Consider the following 27084-nt stretch of genomic DNA (forward strand, 5'->3'; position numbering starts at 1 on the left):
CAGATCCCGAGGAGGTGGTCTACATTTTTTGTCCACATCCGGATACAGAGTGGCTCCTATGTACAGGAAAATTTTTTAAGGACTTTCTTATGCCCTTGCCACCCCTTAGGCATGACCACAGACATGTGTTTTGGTGCTTAATTTGAGCCGCTGACTTCTGGTGCTTGGCACTGTATCTTTATTGTCAAAACGTGCACTTATGTCAGTCTGCCACATGGTGGTGGTGGTGTTTGTCTCTAATTTAGAGATGAGCACAGAAACAGTTGTTTATTAATTCAATGTATATAAAAAATTACCAAAACCTGCTGCCTAAGTCATTCTTATATCTTTGGGTGCTTGAAATAGTCTGAATTGTTACACTTGTAGGAGCGTGATGGCAAGTAGTTGTGTTGGTTCTGGCATCACTGGCAGGGGCAATTTGTGGTGCAAGCTGCAGTGGCCTCCTAACTTTTTTTTTTACAGGTTTAGCAATAAAACTAGGGGCAGTATCCAGAGTGGACCCACGCAGCCCCACTCTCCATCAGGGAAACATTTCACCAGGCCTTTGTTCTAGGCCAGGGCACAAATGAGGGTGGGTGTAGTTATCCACTGTGCCTAATTTTGTGTAGCATAGTAGACCCTCAGAAGCCTGCTGATGGGGTGATATGGGAAGCTTATGCACTCTGACTAAGCGCCAGGTCAGACTGCAACACACTCAGGGTGTTGTGGAAGGTATTGTAGCAGTTTCACACTAACAAAGTGTGCCCACATGCAGCATCCTTGGGGGGGTTACACTGTAATATGGACCTCCAGGAAGGTATGTGGCAAAGGTAAGCCACCATTCATGCAATGCTTTACAAAGTATTAATAGTCATTAAAGTGCAGCTCGTTCTGTTACTTGGAAACACTCAACAAACCCTTCTTTAATCCCACTTTGTGTTTGTGCGCCCCCTTCTTGTGTGTGCCCAGTACAGACCGGACTGGGGTCTCCCTGCTCTAGCCTAGTGTGTCTAGTAATCCTTTGAGGTAGTCAAGGCGCTGGGGAGATTTTAGCAATGAAGCACAACATCCGTGTTTCATGGCAGGTAGTGCCAGGCCTCCCTCTGAAGTAGGGACCTCCCCAGGAAGGTTGGAGTCATATGCACTACATGTGATGCACCCTGAAACTCTGTGTTGGATTCCAAAAGTCACCCTCAAGGTCACGTTAATTGTGGCTCACCTTCTTCGTAATGCACTGATAGTGTGTTCCCAAAAGCCCACCACGGGCCAGGGCCTGCATCAGTAATATGTGGCATGCGAATATACAACGTTACTCCCATAGTTACCTTTCATACAAATGAGGAACTTTCATTGCACATGCTTAACATGGGAGGTGCCACTCCTGTAATACAGACATGTCTTGGGAACGAGAAAGCAGGCACAAACGCCTATTGTTCTCCTGGAGGCCTTGCATAAACCACCCACAAGGGTCATCTACTTAACCGGCCCCTCTGTGATTGCACTTCAATCAGCTAATTCCTTCCAAAGTTAAACATTGGTTATCGCACAGACAAGGAAATCACGTGATACATACAAATGCTAATAACGTAACTCGTAACATAACATAAGCCCTACATCATGTCCTCAATTCTAGGCCTGGTAACTCGTAATGTCGTGTAGGCGGGTGGGAGATACCGGCTGGAATCTTTACTGTTACGTGGTAAAGTTCTGTTTTGCTGTACCATGGAGCGTGGCTCAGTCGTCAGTAATGCAAGTTTGGAAATGATCTTTCAGCACTGGCACTGGCGATAGGTAATGGTGCAAGAAACAGCCATCACTGTTCTCACAAGGTTGTATGCAGCACAAGAAGGTTGGTTTACGCACACAATAACTTCAGCACTTTTCATTGACATCATCTCTGTGGCTGGATCACCGAGGGATTCATCACAAAACGCTGCCATCAGTGGCTGCCCTCGGTTGAAGCAGACCCCTTGAGAGGAATATTTGCAATGCTTGTACTCGAAAGACAATGACTTGCAAGAACTTGTCACCGAGTTCTGTGTTGTCAAGCACTTCATGAAACTCCTTTCTTAAAAGATCCCTTACTTTAGAAAAAGAATGTTCATTTTTGACCCTGACTCTTCTACACCTTATCCCCGGCACCGGATTCCGGATTCCTCATACTGCTTTGCAAACTTGTTAACCAAATCCTCATAACCCGCCTGAATATCTTGGATAATTGTCTTGAGGGTGGCTCCGGCATGCTTAGAAGGAAGAAGGTCCTGCCTGGCCATCTGTAATTGCTTACTTAATTTATTAATGGCACTCTGTTTTCACAAACTTGCTGCTTGAACATGTGTTTTACTGCAGGCTGCGGTGCCTTCGAGCTCTTTCAGAGCAGTTTACCCACCAGAACCATGCGCCTGTCGTCTTTTTATTCAGCGCGTGAGCCAAGGGCCCACCACTCTACACAGGGTGCTCGGTAACACTGACCCAGCACCTGGATGGGCACCGTGACCCCTCAGCTCCACACCTGGCACAAAAAACGGGGTAGCGCACACATGCACATGAACGGGTGCGGTTAGGTATGGTTGCCACATGGATGGGTGTCACGGTTCTATTTTCGTATCATGTCTGGGCCTTTCAAAAAAGTTAACATTTGCACATATGGAGGTAGTGAGGCATCCCATGCTCCCGTCCCGTCTGTCAGCTGCAAAAGTTAATGGGCTGAAGGAGCAGAAATAAAGAGAGGTTTGCCGTGCTTTTTGGACAGTGGTTTTTGGGGCTCCGCATCGGCACAGCACTTATGAGAGGTGCCATATGGTGGCACTGTTTGTGAAATTTAGACATAACCAAAAGAACACTTGTTTATTAATTCAATATACATTAAAACTCATCACCACTATATTTATATTCCTTGGATTAATTACTACTAATTACTAAAGTACTCTTCTTTTTGCGTGCCCTACTCAAGTACGTCTATAAATATTTACATACCTATCTAGTTCATTTACTTCTTTACTGGGCATATTTGGAACATCACCACAGCGCAAATATTGTTTTCTTCAAAAATGACCTTGTTTTGTAACGTGCCGAGTCACACAAAGATGTTCAAGGGCATTACAAATGAATACAAAGAGAAGTGGAAAGTGAGGAGAATGGAGCCATCACATTAAAAAACGGGTTTCTCTGAAAAAACGGCAGCAGCTGGAAATAAGAAGGTGTTGTGCTTTTTGCCTCGCAGTTCATCTACAGTGGAAATAAAGACTTTTCTCAGCTTCTGTAAGACAACATGGAGTGTCGGGTGTGCTCCCACGGCTTACCTCTGCTCTGCTGAAAAGGGCAGATGGCGTGGGTACCGGCAGTTCTATACTGCTTGCCTTGCTCGACCTGCAAACCAGCTGCTCTGCACAGCCACGCCTGATGGCACCCTTCGCACTCGTAACTCACTCAATGTGCACGGTGCCAGTCAGTAAAAGGCAGGGGGCGCATAGACAGTCACGCTGATCTGCACGTAGGAAATGGAGAAACGTCATCCTCTTCGGCCTGGCCCGCCCCGCCCCAGCTAAGCTCAAAGCCAATCTGAGCAGCTGGTTTGGAAGAGGGCGGGCAACAGAGCCTGAAAACAAACTAAACAGCCCAAACAACACTAAAGGGCTACTAAATTGACCAGCAAGCATCACGAGCTACTCACAGGGTCTCCGCGAGCTACCAGTAGCTCGCGATCGACCGGTTGGAGACCCCTGTGCTAACGACTATCACCATCTACCTCCCAAACCATATGCAGCTGTACCTTTCTTGCCACCAACCCTTTTGGTAGGATTAGGATTAAAGTTTTTAGAGCGCTCGAATGCTGGGGCGTCTTGGCGCTAAAGTGAGAAGAAGAGAGGTAAAACAGCAGCAGTGCCATCCGATTTATGTCCTGGGGAACAGCCACGTTTTTATTAGCTTCCTGAACATTATCCTGTTTGGGTGGAGTCTAACCGTGGTAGGCAGTTGGTTCCACAGCCTAACTGCACAGTTTCCACCCCATCAGGCTCTACAGACTTTACTGGCACAGATGAGACCAGAGTTAGCTGATCTGAGACTTCTCGTGGGAATATACCAATGCATTTTTTTGAAGATCAGCTGCCCCTCCACCATATAGTGTCTTGTGAACCAAGCATAAAGCCTTGAATTCCAGACGCAGCTGTATTGGAAGCCAATGCAACGATTTAATGGCAGCGGAGGTAGGGTGGCCTTTTGGGATATTCAATAATATCCGCTCAGCAGCATTTTGTATAGACTGCAATTTGGTGTTCTGCGCCTTGTCAATGCCTATGAATAGTGCATTACAATATTCTAGGCGTGATAGGACTAAGGCCCCTACCACTGTTTTTCTTAGCTCCTGCGGAATAAAAGGGAACACCTTCCTAAGAAGCTTCAGTATGTAAACACAAGTGGAGGTTACACTGTTAATCTGGGCCGAAAAGCCTAGTTGGTCATCAAAAATGATGCTCAAGTTCTTGACTTTAGAGCAGAGGTCTTCAAACTTTCTGATGCCGAGACCCCTCTGTTAAAAACATTTATACATTGGGGAAATAAAATAAACCGTATTTAGCAAACCAAAGGTTAGTGGTTGGGGGTGTGGTCAGGGGTGTGGCTAAAAACAAAGGGCCTCATTTATGAGGCACTGATGTAGGGCAGCGCCGCAAGTCTTCTTGCAGCGCTGCCCTACGCCAATGTGAAAGGGCAGGAATGCACCTTATTTATTACATTTCCCCCTATGTTGGCACACAAATTGCTGCCTAGCACCAACATGGGCTGGATGGTTTTTGTGCAAGAAGGGGCACCTTCCTGCACAAAAACAATCCTGAGAGGGGTTTCCTCTTTCCAGGTGTGCTGCAGAATGCTACATATAAAAGCTACATATAAAATAATGGGTAGCTTAAAAGAAAAATACATTAAAACTGTTGTTACTCAGTGGGACATGCACTATAAAGTACATTATATAACCTCTATTATTTAATGCACTGCATAGGTCTGTGTGTAACCAGAGAGCCACAGAATTAAAATTGGTTGGTGCAGTGGAAAATAGTGACTTGGGTATTTTTAGTGCTTTGAGGTCACAGCCTGTGACAGAAAGCACTGTGAATGTGTAAGTCATTATTTTATACTTGTTTCCAAAATGTAGATTAGTGTAATATCAGACTGTAAGTAATGCATTTATTTTTGCATAACTGTCCCTTCAGCACCTTTTCAGGGGTACTAAGCGCTGTGTAAATTCTGTTATCATTAAAAGCACACACTTCACAGCCCAGTTGCTAACCACCACACAAAAAAAACACATATCTTTGCCATCACAATGCTTGAAGTGATTCGAGCACTTAAAGCCAGAACCATTCCCAAGCATTCTTTACATTTGCAGATTAACTCCTAGGGTACATTTGCACTTCATTCAGGCAAGCAGGCACCCTGACATGAAGGCGTGTTTGAAGGATTGTTTTACCTATCTGCTGGGCCTCTTAGTTTTACAGCACATGAGACTCAGTTCATGTCAGCTGAAGCATTTTAACGAGCGTGGTTGTGTTTGTCCAAAGCACATTTTGCATTCCAGGCAGAAGTTAGGCCTGGAAATGCACGACCCCCTTCCCAGGACTCCAGGCCCCCCCTGGGGGTCACGCCCCACAGATTGAAGACCTCTGCTTTAGAGGATGGTGCTGGTAAGCCATGGCTCTGCTCCCTCCTCTCCTATTGTAATCCTTCACCATCTGCTGCATAACCTGTAGATTTTAACCCAAAAGATTATTTCAAGCTCAAACGGATCAAAGGTTAGTAAAAACACTCAACATGTGTTGACAGGTAGTGGAAGCATCTTTGTAAATGTTGACTGGTTCCCTTTGTGTTGCTCATTGCTATATTTGGGTATCAAACTGGTACTAATGAGGTGAGTTCATAGATATGTCATAGCTGATTCCACCACTACTTCAGAACAGGTGGCTCTTTATCTTTCCAATATTTTGGTAAAAAGATTTAAGCTGCGGCACTGGCAGTACATAATAACCCTTATATATCATCAGTTGTCAGTCCATCCGATTCCATTATAATAGTCTTAGTGGTAATTAGAACTTCCCATCCAGTTATTAGGCTCATCTTCTAAGGCACAATATCCCAGTGCAGCTTTAAATTTTAACAAGTGGAAAACATACATACATCTCTTGCATTTTAGATCTCACATCTTTGACAGTTAAAATTCCATTTACATAATTACAAAGGAGTGTAGTAGATCATGATAATTACAATAAAGTGGTGGAGTTTTAGATTTGCAGACCTAAACACTATTTGACCAGTATTGATTGAATTTGATATTTCATAGTCAATTTCTCTATCTAAATCTTTGTTTCAATGGGAAATAGTGATTCTAAACCGTCATCAAGTTTGTTATTAAATATCTGATATATTTTATAAACAGTTCTGTGTTTAGATCTCATACATAATATCTCCTTTAAATCAAGAGTTTCTACACTAATTTAAGCTAATGGGATGGTATTTATCTGTGCCCAAATCAGAAGTAACTCAAAAAAGCAGGTTCAAGGAAGTTTGTACTTAAGTTGCAGATCTTGGAAGGGGTAGGGGACAAATCACCAATTACCTTGATCACCCGAGCAGTCCAGTCCTTGCAATAATAAACGTGAAACGTTTTAGGGAGTGATAGGTTTTTCCACGGAGAGTGTACCGAGTGATTTGAGTGATGTTTCGTATCTTCAACCATGGCTTCTAATTGGACATAGTTGATTTGATTACCTTAAATGTATCTCTTTTATAAACATTTGGATCGTTGATCTTAAGAGAACAGCCACTGGCATCTTTTCAAGACAAAAATGGTAAACTGAGGGAAGGTTTTCAGTTAAAGATGATAAGATGTCCTTAAAACTAAAATAATTTCCCCCATTGATGCCCAGTGCTAAAATTGAAAATCAGGAAGTGCCCATACCCCTTTTACAAGAGATAATTTAGGAAATCTTACAGCTTGTCCCCTTTTTTATGCTCCTTTATAAAACCATTTGTGACAGACACAAGTGTCCTAAAAATGGAATTGGGTACTAGCAATGAAATAGAAGAATTTAGGAAGGATCATCATCTACCAATGAGGCTAATGGGTTGATGGATAGTGTGTGCAAATTACGCATTAATATTGCACTTCCCCCATCTAAAGTTTCATAGTTTATCTTGAATATCGTATCAACTTTGTAACTGATCCTAAAGCCTAGATATACCGCCTTGCTCACAACGCTCTCACCAAGTATGTCACTGCTGTAATTCAACTTAAGGTTGTAGCCTAAAACCTTACGAAACGTAGAGGCTTCACTTTCTATTGTGCCCATTGTTGGTTTGATGCTAATGGTTTATATGGATGCATAATATATGTAAGTAGATAATTTTAACTCCTACCCATTCATTTCAACAGAAGAAATATCAGTATTATCCACTGAATGTTGTAAATATGACTCGAGTTATGTGGCAAATAGTAATCAAAGAGGGGACATCCTTGACTAGTACATCTGGTAATCTTGAAGGGGCCAGAAGCACTACTGTTGATCATAATTCTGTCTTGGAGGTTGCTATAGCGAGCTTGTTAGAGTGTCATAAAATGAGATTCAGACCTCATTTCTCACATTACTGTCTAGAGATAATGCCATGACACCTGGTCGAAAGCCTTCTTGGCAACTAAGAGGATCATAGCCACATCTCTCTCTTCACTTAAAACGATATCAAATAGGCCAGGGTAATTGCCATGTTTATATGTTCTGTGGTGTCGCTAATAGGTACAAACCCTAGCTGTTGTTGAGATACCACATGATCTATTGCTTAGCTTAACCTGCAGTCAAGACTGTCGAATTAACATTAGCATCCACATTGATTAAAGAAATAGGTCTATATGAAGCCCTTTCTTTTCATGACTTGTCTTATTGAAAAAAATAAATGTTATTCTTTATTTCCAAAAAAGTAGGAACTGCCACTCCATTATAGATGCTTTTAATTAGCCTGTGGAGTATTGGGAGAAGTATGCCCCTTAGTGTTTTGCAAATGTTTGCTAAGCCTGGGTGGAGTTCGGGGAGTGAAGGAGTCAGTTAAGCCATGCTGCTCGCACTGGTTTTTAGTGCCAAGACTTTGTCTCGCCCTGTAAAATCAGCGCGAACTGCACTATGCTGCAACTGCTGCTTTCTGTAGATTTTTCAAAGAAAGCCGTCGCGATCCGCCACCACCCCCACCCGTGATGAGAAATCTCAGCAGGAGGAGGTCTAGTGCGTTAATTTTTTCTCGCAAGCGCTCACCAATTTATCAATGGCAGGCCGCTTGAGAAAAAAAACTATGCTCCGCGTCACTTTGCTGAGTTTTTCGGAACTCCGCATGGAGCCCAGAGTGTGCAAAACTCTGTAAACTCCGCCAGCAGAGAGAAATGTTTCGCCAACCTCTAATATTTACTTGAAACAAGTCATCCATTACACTGGGCAGGGTTTTTGTAGCTCTCATGATCTTATCTAGAGTAAAAGGTTCCTCCAGCTTGCAAACTGCTACCTGTATAAGCTTTCTAACCACAGAGTGTTTGCAAAATGCATTTGTGCTGTCCCGAGATGACACAATAGTTTATTTGTACAACGGTTCATTGGACAAAGGAATTGATCTAATGTTACACTGTGATCATTCACTAATTTGCCTTCGTCATTTATTTTAATCCTGATTCTGCTGTTAAAGAATACTTCTTTAGTTCTAGGTTAGTTTCAGTTCTATGTACCAATATTCACCCAATAGCCTTGTAATATTTACATGCTTTATTCTTTTTTGACAAGAATTAGACGATCCTTTTCTCACATGTAGTGCAGAGTAGTTGGGCCTTAATAATTGATAACTGAATATAAAATTCACTTGCAGAGACGTCTCCCTGTTTTAGAGCAAGGGCATGTTTGGTTTTTCGTTGCATAATACAGGCTCTCACAAAGGTTTCCTTTTCTTAGTCTACTATTCTTTTATGTAAGGTATGCCTGATAGTTAAACCCCAAATGTAAACTATTAAATAATAGTTTGATTAATTGGGTAACCTCTAGGCCCATATATTTCATGCTCTCTATATCTCTTAGTTACTCTTTATCAATTGCCCAGTATTTGTTATGATCTCTCCTTTATACTTCTTGAAATTTAATGTATAAAGAAATATGAGAAGCGATTATTTGAGGGAATATTTAAATTTTAGCATGAGCGATCCAATCAGAGGGTATTAAGAACATATTGATTCAAGAGTGAATGTGAATAAACTGCATAGCCATGTTTATCTGCATAAGCTAAGCATTAACCAGACCATGAACTTCCTTAAGACGATAAATAGCTTTGGTACTTTATGCATATAGGATCCTGGTCCAGGACTTTATAGTATATATTTTAGTGGCATAGCAAAGGTAAAATCCCAAAAAACAGTGATTGGATTACCCTACATTTCAAGTTCAAGTGTCAGCATATCATATATTGGAGCATCATTGTGATTGGGGCCACATATTGTACAAATAACAAACTGTCTTTTCTCTATTGAGACAGCAGCAAGTGCCCATCACCCACATTATTGTAAAGTGTTTACAATATTTCACTTTTATTAGGTCGTGTTAACATTGCAATGACCCCAGAGTAGAAAACACGTGGCCAGAGTAAACTATTAATTGAAACTCTAATTGTTTTAGCCAAGACCGATCCTTGTATGTCACATGAGTCTACTGTACCCAAACTATATCAGGATTATATCTACCTAATTCCTAAGCTTACTATCTTTGTTATTAGCATAAATATGAACTACGGAGCCATTAACATTTCAGCATATCAGCTGGATATTGACTGTAATCTCCATTATACCCTATATTTATATCAACCCCTGCCAAACCATATCGGTCTATTCCACGATTGCCTTTTGCCTGTTCTCAAACCTTTTTTATATTGCTTTGCCTACCGCACCACTAATTATCTCAAAGCACCCCCTTCTCCCCAACCCCACCCCCTTTCCCGTTTTACCACAGCCTCTCCCTGTGTATAGAACCCTCCTATAAACTTCTGCCTGTCAGAGCTGCCCCAATAATTCTTGTCTGCTAACACTTGTTTAATATACTCCTTTATGGACCTCATTGAATCACCTGAAGACAGATCTCTATATCTCAAACTGAGATATGGCACGCTCCCACTCTATGATTTTCAAACCCGCTGGAGTAAGGTCATCACACACCCAAAAGGCTGCCCAGGGTGTGCCTCGCCCACAGAGTCTATTGGTCATTTTATGTTTGCCTGCCAGGCGTACAGGCAACCAAGACTTAGGTGGCTTAAACCTGTTTGCAACAATCTGGGTGTAAGGTCCGCTAGGGTTGCACTGCGTATTTTGACCTATGACACTACTGTCCCTAGTGTAATCTGTGGGACTGCCAAATACCTGGGATGGGCCTGGAGATTAAGACGCAGGCTGCTCAAGGCGCACCACCGTCAAGCTAACCACCCACTCCCCTGACCCTGCGACTATTATTGTTCACTCTATTAATTACAGGGGATATGTGGAACTGATACGTGTATTTACACGCTGTTTTTTATTCTTTTTTTTTTTTTATGTATGGACTGAAGCCACTTGTTGTAGTATAATTTTTTTTTAATCTGTTTTTATCACACATTGTACTGCACTTTTATGATATTTTTATATGTCGAATAAAGTACTACAACAATATACTCAGTTGTTAATAAGTGTCAAAAGATGGGACTGATAGGCTGTTTCAGCTCCCCGTTTATCTTTCCCTTTTCCCTGGTTTCCCTTTGTCCTCTCTTCTTGACCTCTTATTTCCATTTTCCTGTCTTCTCTTCACCCTTTCTGCTTTTCCCCCTCTCCCCAGCCACCTCCCCATTACTTCAATATACTAGTCAGTTAGCTCAGAGTCAGTTGGTCTTGCAACCCAGGGACCTTCACCTCACCGGGGCTATATTGAGATAAGCGTGGGCAGGCCTTGGCCCCCCCACGTAGCCCCGGGAACCGCCACCTACCCAGGGCTAGTATTAAAAAATGCAGGAGGGCCAAGTGCCCCCCAGCTGCCTTGGGTGACCACCACCACCCCTGGCCTAAGTTAAAAATGGTAGGGGGGCCGACTGGCCCACCTTCTTGAACCATACATGGCCTAGGGGACCACCACCCCCCAGGGCCAGCTCTAGCAATGTCCCTGGGTGCCCACCCCCGGGACATTGCAGTTTGCTATGGCTTGGCAGGAGCACAGCTCCCGCCAAGCCATAGCAAACTCTGCTTCGCTTCATGGAAACAGGAGCATGGCAAATGAAGCGAAGCAGAATTGCTTTCTGGGCAATTTGGTGTTCTGCGCCTTGTCAATGCCTATGAATAGTGCATTACAATATTCGAGGCGTGATAGGACTAAGGCCCCTACCACTGTTTTTCTTAGCTCCTGCGGAATAAAAGGGAACACCTTCCTAAGAAGCTTCAGTATGTAAACACAAGTGGAGGTTACACTGTTAATCTGGGCCGAAAAGCCTAGTTGGTCATCAAAAATGATGCTCAAGTTCTTGACTTTAGAGCAGAGGTCTTCAAACTTTCTGATGCCGAGACCCCTCTGTTAAAAACATTTATACATTGGGGAAATAAAATAAACCGTATTTAGCAAACCAAAGGTTAGTGGTTGGGGGTGTGGTCAGGGGTGTGGCTAAAAACAAAGGGCCTCATTTATGAGGCACTGATGTAGGGCAGCGCCGCAAGTCTTCTTGCAGCGCTGCCCTACGCCAATGTGAAAGGGCAGGAATGCACCTTATTTATTACATTTCCCCCTATGTTGGCACACAAATTGCTGCCTAGCACCAACATGGACTGGATGGTTTTTGTGCAAGAAGGGGCACCTTCCTGCACAAAAACAATCCGGAGAGGGGTTTCCTCTTTCCAGGTGTGCTGCAGAATGCTACATATAAAAGCTACATATAAAATAATGGGTAGCTTAAAAGAAAAATACATTAAAACAGTTGTTACTCAGTGGGACATGCACTATAAAGTACATTATATAACCTCTATTATTTAATGCACTGCATAGGTCTGTGTGTAACCAGAGAGCAACAGAATTAAAATTGGTTGGTGCAGTGGAAAATAGTGACTTGGGTATTTTTAGTGCTTTGAGGTCACAGCCTGTGACAGAAAGCACTGTGAATGTGTAAGTCATTATTTTATACTTGTTCCCAAAATGTAGATTAGTGTAATATCAGACTGTAAGTAATGCATTTATTTTTGCATAACTGTCCCTTCAGCACCTTTTCAGGGGTACTAAGCGCTGTGTAAATTCTGTTATCATTAAAAGCACACACTTCACAGCCCAGTTGCTAACCACCACACAAAAAAAACACATATCTTTGCCATCACAATGCTTGAAGTGATTCGAGCACTTAAAGCCAGAACCATTCCCAAGCATTCTTTACATTTGCAGATTAACTCCTAGGGTACATTTGCACTTCATTCAGGCAAGCAGGCACCCTGACATGAAGGCGTGTTTGAAGGATTGTTTTACCTATCTGCTGGGCCTCTTAGTTTTACAGCACATGAGACTCAGTTCATGTCAGCTGAAGCATTTTAACGAGCGTGGTTGTGTTTGTCCAAAGCACATTTTGCATTCCAGGCAGAAGTTAGGCCTGGAAATGCACGACCCCCTTCCCAGGACTCCAGGCCCCCCCTGGGGGTCACGCCCCACAGATTGAAGACCTCTGCTTTAGAGGATGGTGCTGGTAAGCCATGGCTCTGCTCCCTCCTCTCCTATTGTAATCCTTCACCATCTGCTGCATAACCTGTTGATTTTAACCCAAAAGATTATTTCAAGCTCAAACGGATCAAAGGTTAGTAAAAACACTCAACATGTGTTGACAGGTAGTGGAAGCATCTTTGTAAATGTTGACTGGTTCCCTTTGTGTTGCTCATTGCTATATTTGGGTATCAAACTGGTACTAATGAGGTGAGTTCATAGATATGTCATAGCTGATTCCACCACTACTTCAGAACAGGTGGCTCTTTATCTTTCCAATATTTTGGTATAAAGATTTAGGCTGCAGCACTGGCAGTACATAATAATCCTTATATATCATCAGTTGTCAGTTCATCCGATTCCATTATAATAGTCTTAGTGGTAATTAGAATTTCCCATCCAGTTATTAGGCTCATCTTCTGTGGCACAATATCCCAGTGCAGCTTTAACTTTTAACAAGTGGAAAACATATATACATCTCTTGCATTTTAGATCTCACATCTTGGACAGTTAAAATTCAATTTACATCATTACAAAGGAGTATAGTAGATCATGATAATTACAATAAAGTGGTGGAGTTTTAGATTTGCAGACCTAAACACTATTTGACCAGTATTGATTGAATTTGATATTTCAAATGAATTTCACTATCTAAATCTTTGCTTCAATGGGAAATAGTTATTCTAAATAGTCATAAAGTTTGTTGTTAAATATCTGATACATTTTATAAATAGTTCTGTGTTTAGATCTTACACATAATATCTCCATTAAAGCAAGAGTTTCTACACTAATTTGAGCTAATGGGATGGTATTTATATGTGCCCAAATCAGGTTCAAGGACGTTTGTACTTAAGTTGCAGCTCTTGGAAGAGTTAGGGGACAAATCACCAATTGCCTTGATCACCGGAGCAGTCCAGTCCTTGCAATAATAAACATGAAATGTTTTAGGGAGTGATAGGTTTTTCCACAGAGGGTGCACCGAGTGATTTGAGTGATGTTTCGTATCTTCAACCATGGCTTCTAATTGGACATAGTTGATTTGATTACCTTAAATGTATCTCTTTTATAAACATTTGGATCATTGATCTTAAGAGAACAGCCTCTGGCATCTTTTCAAGACGAAAATGGTAAACTGAGGGAAGGTTTTCAGTTAAAGATGACAAGATGTCATTAAAACTAAAATAATTTTCCCCATTGATGCCCAGTGCTAAAATTGAAAATCAGAAAGCACCCATACCCCTTTTACAAGAGATAATTTAAGAAATCTTACAGCTTGTCCCCTTTTTTATGCTCCTTTATAAAACCATTTGTGACAGACACAAGTGTCCTAAAAATGGAATTGGGTACTAGCAATGAAATAGAAGAATTTAGGAAGGATCATCATCTACCAATGAGGCTAATGGGTTGATGGATAGTGTGTGCAAATTACGCATTAATATTGCACTTCCCCCATCTAAAGTTTCATAGTTTATCTTGAATATCGTATCAACTTTGTAACTGATCCTAAAGCCTAGATATACCGCCTCGCTGACAACGCTCTCACCAAGTATGTCACTGCTGTAATTCAACTTAAGGTTGTAGCCTAAAACCTTACAAAACGTAGAGGCTTCACTTTCTATTGTGCCCATTGTTGGTTTGATGCTAATGGTTTATATGGATGCATAATATATGTAAGTAGATAATTTTAACTCCTACCCATTCATTTCAACAGAAGAAATATCAGTATTATCCACTGAATGTTGTAAATATGACTCGAGTTATGTGGCAAATAGTAATCAAAGAGGGGACATCCTTGACTAGTACATCTGGTAATCTTGAAGGGGCCAGAAGTACTACTGTTAATGATAATTCTGTCTTGGAGGTTGTTATATCGAGCTTGTTAGAGTTTCATAAAATGAGATTCAAACCTCATTTCTCACATTACTGTCTAGAGATAATGCCATGGCATCTGGTCGAAAGCCTTCTTGGCAACTAAGAGGATCATAGCCACATCTCTCTCTTCACTTAAAACGATATCAAATAGGCCAGGGTAATTGCCATGTTTATATGTTCTGTGGTGTCGCTAATACAAACCCTAGCTGTTGTTGAGATACCACATGATCTATAGCTTAGCTTAACCTGCAGTCAAGACTGTCGAATTAACATTAGCATCCACATTGATTAAAGAAATAGGTCTATATGAAGCCCTTTCTTTTCATGACTTGTCTTATTGAAAAAAAGAAATGTTATTCTTTATTTCCAAAAAAGTAGGAACTGCCACTCCATTATAGATGCTTTTAATTAGCCTGTGGAGTATTGGGAGAAGTATGCCCCTTAGTGTTTTGCAAATGTTTGCTAAGCCTGGGTGGATTTCGGGGAGCGAATGAGTCTGTTAAGCCATGCTGCTCGCACTGGTTTTTAGTGCCAAGACTTTGTCTCGCCCTGTAAAATCAGCGCGAACTGCACTATGCTGCAACTGCTGCTTTCTGTAGATTTTTCAAAGAAAGCAGTCGCGATCCGCCACCACCCCCACCCGTGATGAGAAATCTCAGCAGGAAGAGGTCTAGTGCGTTAAGTTTTTCTCGCAAGCGCTCACCAATTTATCAATGGCGGGCCGCTTGAGAAAAAAAACTATGCTCCGCGTCACTTTGCTGAGTTTTTCGGAACACCGCATGGAGCCCAGAGTGTGCAAAACTCTGTAAAACTCTGCCAGCAGAGAGAAATTTTTCGCCAACCTCTAATATTTACTTGAAACAAGTCATCCATTACACTGGACAGGGTTTTTGTAGCTCTCATGATCTTATCTAGAGTAAAAGGTTCATCCAGCTTGCAAACTGCTACCTGTATAAGCTTTGTAACCACAGAGTGTTTGCAAAATGCATTTGTGCTGTCCCGAGATGACACAATAGTTTATTTGTACAACGGTTCATTGGACAAAGGAATTGATCTAATGTTACACTGTGATCATTCACTAATTTGCCTTCGTCATTTATTTTAATCCTGATTCTGCTGTTAAAGAATACTTCTTTAGTTCTAGGTTAGTTTCAGTTCTATGTACCAATATTCACCCAATAGCCTTGTAATATTTACATGCTTTATTCTTTTTTGACAAGAATTAGACGATCCTTTTCTCACATGTAGTGCAGAGTAGTTGGGCCTTAATAATTGATAACTGAATATAAAATTCACTTGCAGAGACGTCTCCCTGTTTTAGAGCAAGGGCATGTTTGGTTTTTTGTTGCATAATACAGGCTCTCACAAAGGTTTCCTTTTCTTAGTCTACTATTCTTTTATGTAAGGTATGCCTGATAGTTAAACCCCAAATGTAAACTATTAAATAATAGTTTGATTAATTGGGTAACCTCTAGGCCCATATATTTCATGCTCTCTATATCTCTTAGTAACCCTTTATCAATTGCCCAGTATTTGTTATGATCTCTTCTTTATACTTCCTGAAATTTAATGTATAAAGAAATATGAGAAGCGATTATTTGAGGGAATATTTAAATTTTAGCATGAGCGATCCAATCAGAGGGTATTAAGAACATATTGATTCAAGAGTGAATGTGAATAAACTGCATAGCCATGTTTATCTACATAAGCTAAGCATTAACCAGACCATGAACTTCCTTAAGACGATACATAGCTTTGTGTACTTTATGCATATAGGATCCTGGTCCAGGACTTTATAGTATATGTTTTAGTGGCATAGCAAAGGTAAAATCCCAAAAAACAGTGATTGGACTACCCTACATTTAAAGTTCAAGTGCCAGCATATCCTATATTGGAGCATCATTCTGATTGGGGCCACATATTGTACAAATAACAAACTGTCTTTTCTCTATTGAGACAGCAGCAAGTGCCCATCACCCACATTATTGTAAAGTGTTTACAATATTTCACTTTTATTAGGTCGTGTTAACATTGCAATGACCCCAGAGTAGAAAACACGGGGCCAGAGTAAACTATTAATTGAAACTCTAATTGTTTTAGCCAAGACCGATCCTTGTATGTCACATGAGTCTACTGTACCCAAACTATATCAGGATTATATCTACCTAATTCCTAAGCTTACTATCTTGTTATTAGCATAAATATGAACTACGGAGCCATTAACATTTCAGCATATCAGCTGGATATTGACTGTAATCTCCATTATACCCTATATTTATATCAACCCCTGCCAAACCATATTGGTCTATTCCACGATTGCCTTTTGCCTGTTCTCAAACCTTTTTTATATTTCTTTGCCTACCGCACCACTAATTACCTCAAAGCACCCCCTTCTCCCCAACCCCACCCCCTTTCCTGTTTTACCACAGCCTCTCTCTGTGTATAGAACCCTCCTATAAACTTCTGCCTGTCAGAGCTGCCCCAATAATTCTTGTCTGCTAACACTTGTTTAATATACTCAGTTGTTAATAAGTGTCAAAAGATGGGACTGATAGGCTGTTTCAGCTCCCCGTTTATCTTTCCCTTTTCCCTGGTTTCCCTTTGTCCTCTTTTCTTGACCTCTTATTTCCATTTTCCTGTCTTCTCTTCACCCTTTCTGCTTTTCCCCCTCTCCCCAGCCACCTCCCCATTACTTCAATATACTAGTCAGTTAGCTCAGAGTCAGTTGGTCTTGCAACCCAGGGACCGTCACCACCCTGTGGCTATATTGAGATAAGCGTGGGCAGGCCTTGGCCCCCCCCACGTAGCCCCGGGAACTGCCACCTACCCAGGGCTAGTATTAAAAAATGCAGGAGGGCCAAGTGCCCCCCAGCTGCCTTGGGTGACCACCACCACCCCTGGCCTAAGTTAAAAATGGTAGGGGGGCCGACTGGCCCACCTTCTTGAACCATACATGGCCTAGGGGACCACCACCCCCCAGGGCCAGCTCTAGCAATGTCCCTGGGTGCCCACCCCCGGGGCATTGCAGTTTGCTATGGCTTGGCAGGAGCACAGCTCCCGCCAAGCCATAGCAAACTCTGCTTCGCTTCATGGAAACAGGAGCATGGCAAATGAAGCGAAGCAGAATTGCTTTTGGGCAGAGGGAGCTGCATGTTAGCAGCTCCCCTGCCCAAAAGCAATGCCAGCTCCCGCAGAAGGTGGGGAGCTGGCAGGGACCACAGGGGCCTTGAGGCTCCCCCATGGTCCCCACCAACAAGGCCATGCTCTGGGGGACAAGGTCTCCGGGGCAATATCAGCCTGGTTAGGGGGGCCAAGTAGGCCCCCCTATCCGGGGGGCTCTGGCCCCGGCGGATGGGGTCATCGGGCTAAAATTGGCCTCAGGATGGGGGCCGCGCAAATGCACCTCCCGGCGCTCTTGGTTGGAGAATAAAGTCCCCTTCACTCTTGAGGGTCCTTAGGGGCCAACTACCCCACCTGTTACCTCCAGTAAGCTCCAAGCAGTGGGATTGCGAAGAGGATGTTGGTGGCCATGCCCCCTTCCCCACCACTCTGCAAACTCGCCTCTTGGCGCACTGCTGGTGGGGAGATGAGGATGCAGAGTGGTGGTGAAAGGGGAGGTGGCCTGCTATCAGAACTCAGTAATCCTGCTGTATGGGACATACTGGAGGTAATAGGAGGGGTATTTTTTTTGCAGATTTATATAGTGCAAACTCGACCCGGCGGTATTAGAGCACTTTGCATTAGCACTAGTTTCATCACACAACGACACATTAATTCTTTGTTAGTTATTTACTGGGAGAATAAGTAGTTTGCCCTGATTCACAGGAAGCTGAGCCGACGCTGAGGCTCGAATCTGGTTCCCCAGCTCCAAAAGTCTGCAGCTCTGGCCGTGAGGCCACAACCTCTCCCAGGACATCCTTGGGGGCCAACTACCCCTCCTGTTACCTCTAGTAGGTCCCACACAGCAGGATTGCTGAGAAGTTGTCAGAGGCCATGCCCCCTTGCTCCACCACACTGCAAATGTGCCTTCCGGTGCACTACTAGTCGGGGGATAAAGTCCCCTTGGCTCCAGAGGGACCTTGGGGGCCAAGAAGCCCTCTTGGTATATCCTGTAAGCCCTACGCAGCAGAATTCCTGAGAGGTGGTCGGAGGCCACCACTCTGCTAAAAAGTTTTTAAAAACCTTAGAAAGTCACTCAAAAAAAACAAAGGTTTCAGGGACGTTATAGTTAGGAATTAACATTTCATAAAAGCTTAGAAATCCCGGGAAAAAACAAGTTAGGCTGACATTTCACTCGTACAAAACCAGAGAAATTGAGCCGTTATAGTTACCTGAGTTAACTATAACTCACGCCGCTGCAATGCACTGCTGATGACCTCACATATTACATCACTCACGCCATGGTCAGTGACATCACTGATGACATCTCAAATGACATCACTGATCACATCACTGATGACATCATCCACAGAATCTCTGATGCACCCACTCACACCCCCATAAAACCTTTAATACACCCACTCCAACTTTCACACTACCATTCTCTAAACCATTGACACACTCATACTAGTACTTGCATACCCACTCACTGATTCATAGGTCTACACACACATCCAGTCACTCAACCATACAGCCACTCATACACCCACTCACTCACTAGTACAGCCGCTGATAGATCCACTCATACAGCCATACAGTCACTCACACACAGTCAGTCACTCATAGAGCTACTCACACACCTATTAAGTCCCATGTAGTCAATCACACTGATATATGTATATATATTATCTACTGGCGGTCGCCAGTAGATAGTTATAGTTAGGACCTATTTTCCATAGGAAATTCACAACATTCTATTTCCAATAACTTTGGCGCTGGTTGACGAATCTTCGCGAAATTTTCTAAACTCGTGGGGCGCTCCGGTCCACTCCTATCTTGAAAGTTTCGGGGTGATTTGTCAAGCGGGGGCCGCGAAAAAGGGGGGTCCCAAAACATGTTTTCCCCATGCAATTTCCCATAGGAAACTTTAGCCAGGGCTACAGCCCAAACTGCTGAACGGAATTACACCAAATTTGGCAAAGAGGTAGTTCTTGGTTCAGAAAGAACCCTTTTTGTTAAATGGTGTAAATCCGTTCAGTTGTTGCTGAGAAAATCAAAAGTAAAAACATATATATATCTATAGCCGCGGAGGATCCGCGCACCCTCCCGATCACAAGCTGTATGCTAATTGGCTGTCAACACCGAGGCACAAGAAATCAGCAAAACAAGTGCGCAAAATGCAAAAAGGGGACAACAAGCCCACCAGGCACCTCCAGTAAGCGCCACGGAGCTGCGTTGCAGAGTGTTGTAAAAAGGGGTGCGGCCTCTGAACACCTCTCTGCAACGCAGCTCTCTGGCGCATACTGGAGGTACCTGGTGGGCTAGTTGGCCCCCAGAGACCCTCAGGATTGAGGAGGAATTAATTCTCCAACTTAAAACGCGCCACAGGGTGTGTTTGCAGACATGTCACCTCAGGCCACACCCCCTTCCTTCACCGTTGTGCAAACGCGCCCCGTGGCACATTTTAAGTTGGGGGATTAATTTGCTTTCAATACTGAGGGTCCCTGAGGGCCAACTAGCCCAAAAGGTATCTTCAGTATGCACCAGGGAGCTGTGTTGCAGACAGGTGTTCAGAGGCCAAGCCCCTTTTAACAACTCTCTGCAACGCAGCTCTGTGGCGCTTACTGGAGGTACCTAGTCGGCTAGTTTCAGCCTAGAGACACTTAGGATTCAAGGGGACTTAATCTCTCAACTTAGAACGGCCACAGGGCACGTTTACACAGTGGTGAAGAGAGGGGACGGGGCCTGAAGTGACGTGTGCAAACACACCCTGTGGCACGTTTTAAGTTGGGGAAATAATTCCCCTTCAATCCTGAGGGACCCTGGGGGCCAACTAGCCCACCAGGTGCTTCCAGTAAGCGCCACTGCGCAGCGTTGCAGAGAGGTGGTGCAGGCCGTGCCCCTTTTTACACCTCTCTGCAATAGCGCTTACTGGAGGTACCTAGTGGGCTAGTTTGAGCCTAGGGACCCTCAGGATTCAAGGGGACTTAATCTCCCAACTTAAAACGGCCACAGGGCGTGTTTATACAGTGGGGAAGGGAGGGGACGGGGCCTGAGGTGATGTGTGCAAACACGCCACATGGTGCGTTTTAAGTTGGGGAAATAATTCCCCTTCAATCCTGAGGGCCCCTGGGGGCTAACTAGCCCACCAGGTGGTTCCAGTAAGCGCCACTGCGCTGCGTTGCAGAAAGGTGGTCCAGGCCGTGCCACTTTTTACACCTCTCTGCAATGCAGCTCTGTGGCGCTTACTGGAGGTACCTAATGGGCTAGTTGGACCCTAGGGACCCTCAGGATTCAAATGAACTTAATCTCCCAACTTAAAACGGCCACAGGACGTGTTTACACAGTGGTGAAGGGAGGGGACAGGGCCTGATGTGACGTGTGCAAACACGCCCTGTTACGTGTTTCAAGTTGGAGAAATAATTCCCCTTAAATCCTGAGGGCCCATGGGGGCCAACTAGTCCACCAGGTGCTTCCAGTAAGCGCCACTGCGCTGCAGAGAGGTGGTCCAGGCCGTGCCCATTTTTACACCTTTCTGCAACGCAGCTCTGTGGCACTAACTTGAGATACCTGGTGGGCTAGTTGTACCCAAGGGACACTCAGGATTCAAGGGAACTTTATCCACCAAATTAAAACGGCCACAGGGCGTGTTTGAACACGTCAGCTCAGCCCCCCCCCTCCGTTCACCAGTGTGCAAACCCGCCCTGTGGCGCATTTTAAGAGGTAGTTTTAATCCCCCTGCCCTATTATATACTAGGGGCTTACAGAGGAGGTCATGCAAATAACAGGGGTACCCCAACGCATAGTGTTCCCTAGTGTATGTAGGTGTTTTAACTGTATTCTTAGTGTCTTTTAGCATAGCCCTGGCTCTAGTAGTGGTTAGTCAGAGTCATTTACCACCAGTACCCATCTGAAAAAGTTAAGGGTACAGGATGATTTTGCAACAAGGCCTCTTTCTGCTCCTCTGTTTGTTCTTTCTGCTTGTCTTCCTTCTTCCTGCACTTTTCTTTGTCTTTGAGGACTTCTGTTGCTTCTTTCTGCATTTCTTTTTCTTCTTTCTGTGTGTTTTTTTTCTTTCTTCACATGTCCTACCTCTGTAAGCATAGTTAGAAACTAGCATTTAAAACACCTTAGAAATTAACTGACAAAACCATAGGTTTCAGGCATGTTATAGTTACAAATTAGCATTTAAAAAACCATTGAAATTCACTGAAAAAAACCTAGGTTTCAGGCACGTTATAGTTAGGAATTAGCATTTTAAAAACCTTAGAAATTCACTGAAAAAAACATAGGTTTCAGGGGCGTTATAGTTAGTTGGACATTTTACTCGTACAAAACCATATAAATTCCCCTGTTATAGTTAGTTCAGCTTACTATAACTCACGCACCTGCAATGCACTGCTGATGACGTCACATATTACATCACTCATGACATGGTCAGTGACATCACTGATGACATCACTGATGACATCTCAAATGACATCACTGATGACATTACTGATGACATCATCCTTGTGATAGAGTGGCAGACCTCCTCTCACCCTAATATAACCTTTGATACACATACTCAAAAATAGAAACTAACATTTTCAAAACAATGGACATACCAATACCACTTACAACACACCTATTTAGTAATTCCAAGATCTACACATACATCCACTCATTCACAAATAGTCCCTATACTGTCACTCATACATGTACTCACTCATCATATGTACTCATACACATATACATCCTGTTACACACTGCCACTCATCCATAGAGTTACTCACACACATAGTCACACATGCAAACAAAGTATCAAACATCCATTTACTTTCATATAGTTATACACACACTACCACACTTACTTCTACAGAAACGTACACATACTTACTATCTTAAACAATCACTTATAGAAAGTCCTACTTATTTGTACAGGAACTCTTCCAGTCTCTCACTCTCACATATACTCACTTATATAAACCAATACTCACATATACTAGTTTAAAACATATGTAGTTACTCATAAAGACACTATTGAGACAGTCATTCACTCACTAACACACCCATACACACACTCATCCACCTATACAGTTCTGCACACATGCTGTCTTCAACACATACAAACAGTGAGTCACTCATTCATGCATCTATGCACTAACTAACACCCCCCACCGAACGATACAGACACTCAGGCACTCATACTGATACTCAAAAAACCAACTAATAACCCATATAGACACTCATGTAGCTACTCACCAACCCATGCAGCCACTTATACACAAAGTGAGAGACTGATACAGATATTTACATATTTAAACATTACTCACTAACCCATGTATTCATTAAGATACACTTAATCAGTCAGTTATACAATCAATTTTACAACCAAAAATCATCCATTTAGACACTAATATACCCATTTATTCTTCCATCAACCTTGAGATATACATATATAACACATATTTAATTTTCAGAAAAACACACATTCACAGGCTGATGTCATCAGTGATGTCATGAGTGATGTCACTGACCATGTCATGAGTGATGTAATATGTGACGTCATCAGCAGTGTATTGCGGGCGCGCGAGTTATAGTTAGCTGAACTAACTATAACGGGGGAATTTCTATGGTTTTGTACGAGTGAAATGTCTAACTAACTATAACGCTCCTGAAACCTATGTTTTTTTCAGTGAATTTCTAAGATTTTTTAAATGCTATTTCCTAACTATAACGTGCCTGAAACCTATGGTTTTTTCACTGAATATATATATATATATATATATATATATATATATATATATATATATATATATATATATATATATATATATATATATATCCATCACCCACCCCACTCTATTATAAAGAACAGGCTCCAAAACAGCGCGAGAACCATTATAGCACAGCGTTTTGGCCGCGTATCAGCCCTCTTTCAACATGAAGAGCTCCATGGGAAGTCTATATTTATACTATGACGTTTCATGCATGGACATAGAAAACACACTCCCGGTGTATCCATTCGCTACAAACCAGTCTTCTGGGACTCATTACAAGTTTTACCAACCATGTCAAAACAAAAGTCAATTTTTATCAGACAAAATGCAAGTCGACATTCACAAACTTGAGGATTTTTAGTAAATTTCCAGACAACAAGTGTTGTATCCTCAAATATTAAATTCAAACAATGCAAATTAACTGAGCGATGCACGTGTGTGTGTGTGTGTGTGCGTGTGCGTGGGTGTGCGTGTGTGTGTGTGTCTCTATATATATCGAGCAACAAATATGCAAAAATTACTACGAATACATGGATAATATAAGGATACATCTTACTTTATTCTGTAATACATGTGTTTGGGTTTAGGACAATGTTATGCAGGTAGAAATCCATTTTAACAGAACGAGTTTACATTTTATATTTATAAAATGCTGACATCGTTTTACTTTTGTCAAATTATGTTTTATGAGCTTTAATCTTTTGACATTTGATGGGGCTGAAGGTAATTCTCCAATTAAAATGTAAACACCGCAACCGTTTTGAAAACGAAAGCTTGTGTCAGTCGGCTGTCATATCAACAGAAGATTTGCAACTATTGTATCTTTGATGATGATTGCGGATTTCATATTTCTTAACTGCTGTATTTTAACTCTCGAGCAGGAAAGCATTTTTCAAATTAAACGTGTTCCTTTTCTTGGAAATCGTGGTTGATGAAAATGACAATTGTAGTCCTTAATTCAAATTCTCTTGTCTCATTTTTATAGCATTTTTTCTTGCTTTCTAGGCGTTCGTTTCAACATTAAAAGGTATGTTTCTGATTTTGTATATATATATTAACTTGAAAAAAAAGAAAAACATCTTATGGGGAATTAAAAGTTTACTAATTGAACCAAGGTTCACACGTTTAATTTACACATTCTTTATGTCAAAATGTATCTATATTAAACAGGACTTTCTAACAAGATTTTACCAGGATGTATTAACATGCTTGAAGGGTCTGTTAAACTGTTAGTGAATATTTTACATGAATATTTTAGCTGTACATGTTATATTATTACCACAAATGTGTACTTGCATGTGACATGCTTGTAAAATATTTTGTCCTATGAAAGTAATGTTCCTCTGTTGTTGTTTGATAAGTGCAAGAAATGTTTAGATTTTGATCATATAATAAAACATTGATCAAGTTTTGTTCTCTGTATAAATAAAGGGGCCCTAAATAGAGTTTAGGTATTCATGCCAATTTTCTGTTCTAGTGTTTGTGAAAAGTGGCACAATTAATATTAGCAATTTTTATTGAACTTTGTAAGATGCTACAATGCATTCACCCTATTTTCATTTCCATTTGTTCCATTCAAGCTCATGCATCCTTTCTGAAAATGGTGTCACAGGGTGTGGCCAGGTCCAAAAAGGCAAACTGATCAAGTCTTCTTTAAAAGTTATACATTTTGATGTAAGAAGCATAATTGTAAGACACTGATCTGCAGTGCTTCTGAACCCATTGCTTTATATCACAAATCCAAAGCGGACCCTGATAGACACTATCATAGAGCCTATCAGACAGCATTTTGTATATGGATTTGTGTAGTTTTGTAGCCAGGGGACACAAATATTACTTACATTGTGATGCCGGAGAGTAGCTCTGCATAATATTAACTATTAAACTATATGGCCTATTGCTTTTCTCTGCGTCCAATATCAAAGGCCATGAATAAGTCTATAATAATAACATTGAACAAAACTTCTTTAATAATTGTATATTTCAGTGTAAGAGGGCAGATTTACTAATCTGTTGTTCAATGCAACGCAGCAAGGCAAGTTTCTGTGCTGCCTGACATGAAGGTGACAGAACTGAACCACACCACATTTACAAACATGTGGCACTGTGCAGCTTCTTGTCCCGCGCTGCTATACTTGTGGCTGCCTGGCTGCCTTGCTGCACCACAGGCATCCTTGTGCCAAGGTACAAGTGTGCATGCATTGTGGGCAGGATTGTTTTTTGTGCAGGAAGGGATGTCTTCCTTTCCAAAAGCAATACTTAGAGGCTTAGTCTCCTTCATAGGTGTGCTGCAGAATACAGCACACATGCAAAGAGGAAGTAACAAGGAGAAATAAAGATAATTCTCCTTGCAATGTCAAGGTCGGGTAGGCACACCATTTTGGCACAAACCCAGGTTTACAGACTTTAATAAGTCTGGGTTCATGTCAGAATTAATGGGCGGATTCACAGGAATGACCAAGCTGCACCCATGGAACGCCTGCCTGGCACACAAAGGAATGCAAGACAGCTCCAGGGTCCAGTCGTAATGACGTGGGGTTGGTGAATAAAGTTGATCTACAGAGGCTGTTGTATCTGTGTGGTAATTGCTATCATTCCCCGGCTTACACTACAAATGACAATTAGGATGAGGAGGAGCTCACACTCCTGAATTGACCGATAATATCTGCTCCTTAATTGACTTGCCGCTACCAATGACTGGTGCCTGATGACCAGCATGACCACACAGGGCCACGTGACAATCCTGGCCCCAGTGTCATGATCAAAGCTGGAGAGTTGAAAACTGCATTCAGCAGAGAGCGTAGAAGCAGTTTGCTCCTGCTCCTCCTGTAGCCATGGCAACATGCCTGTTCCATGCAGGGAAATGCAATACAGAGTGAGGGGCTGACGTACACTGCAGTGAGGCAGGCTGCCCACAAGATGGTGCATTGGTTTCAAGATATTTTTAGTGATAGTGGTGGCGGCAGCTCCTCGCTTAGTGCAGCAAGAGCTCCACAAGGGCAGCCAAGGCCAGAAGATACCAAGATTTTACGTGTAACCCTGAGAGCCCCAGAAGTGATATCACCACACCACAACAGTGCTAATCAAGGTGGGCTGCAGCAGCATGATGATAGCCAATCCGGCATCATAAGCCAAGGTATGGCATGCCTGAGGATCTGATACTACATGATAACAGACCGAGAAGAGCACACAAGAATGAAGCACCTCACCAGTGTGCCTCAGCATCACAGATGGTAAGATGAATCAGAGTGTGTCTGTCATCAGTGACATTTCATAACCTAAAACAGGGAGTGACCGTCCATACACCGCACCACTGAGAAGGCGCAGAGAGCGAAGCATGCAAACACCATGGCATCCATCCCAGCTATTGAACCATTTGTTGTTACAGGGCCACTACTGCCACAAGCACAAAAGTGTCTTTCGCATCTAGGAGGTTCAGCTGGAACATATGGTAAGACCAGGGACTCAATTACTCCCGATGGAAGTCCACGAAGGTTCAGGGTTCCGGACTCAAACCTTCTGACTGATAGTACCATTCCGAATGCCAGGGAAACAACTGCCCCCACTAGTCAGAAGGGAAGCCATCCTCAGTACAATCTCCAAGCAGATCCTAC

This window comes from Triturus cristatus, chromosome 9, assembly GCF_964204655.1.
Source record: "Triturus cristatus chromosome 9, aTriCri1.1, whole genome shotgun sequence".
Lineage (NCBI taxonomy): Eukaryota > Metazoa > Chordata > Amphibia > Caudata > Salamandridae > Triturus > Triturus cristatus.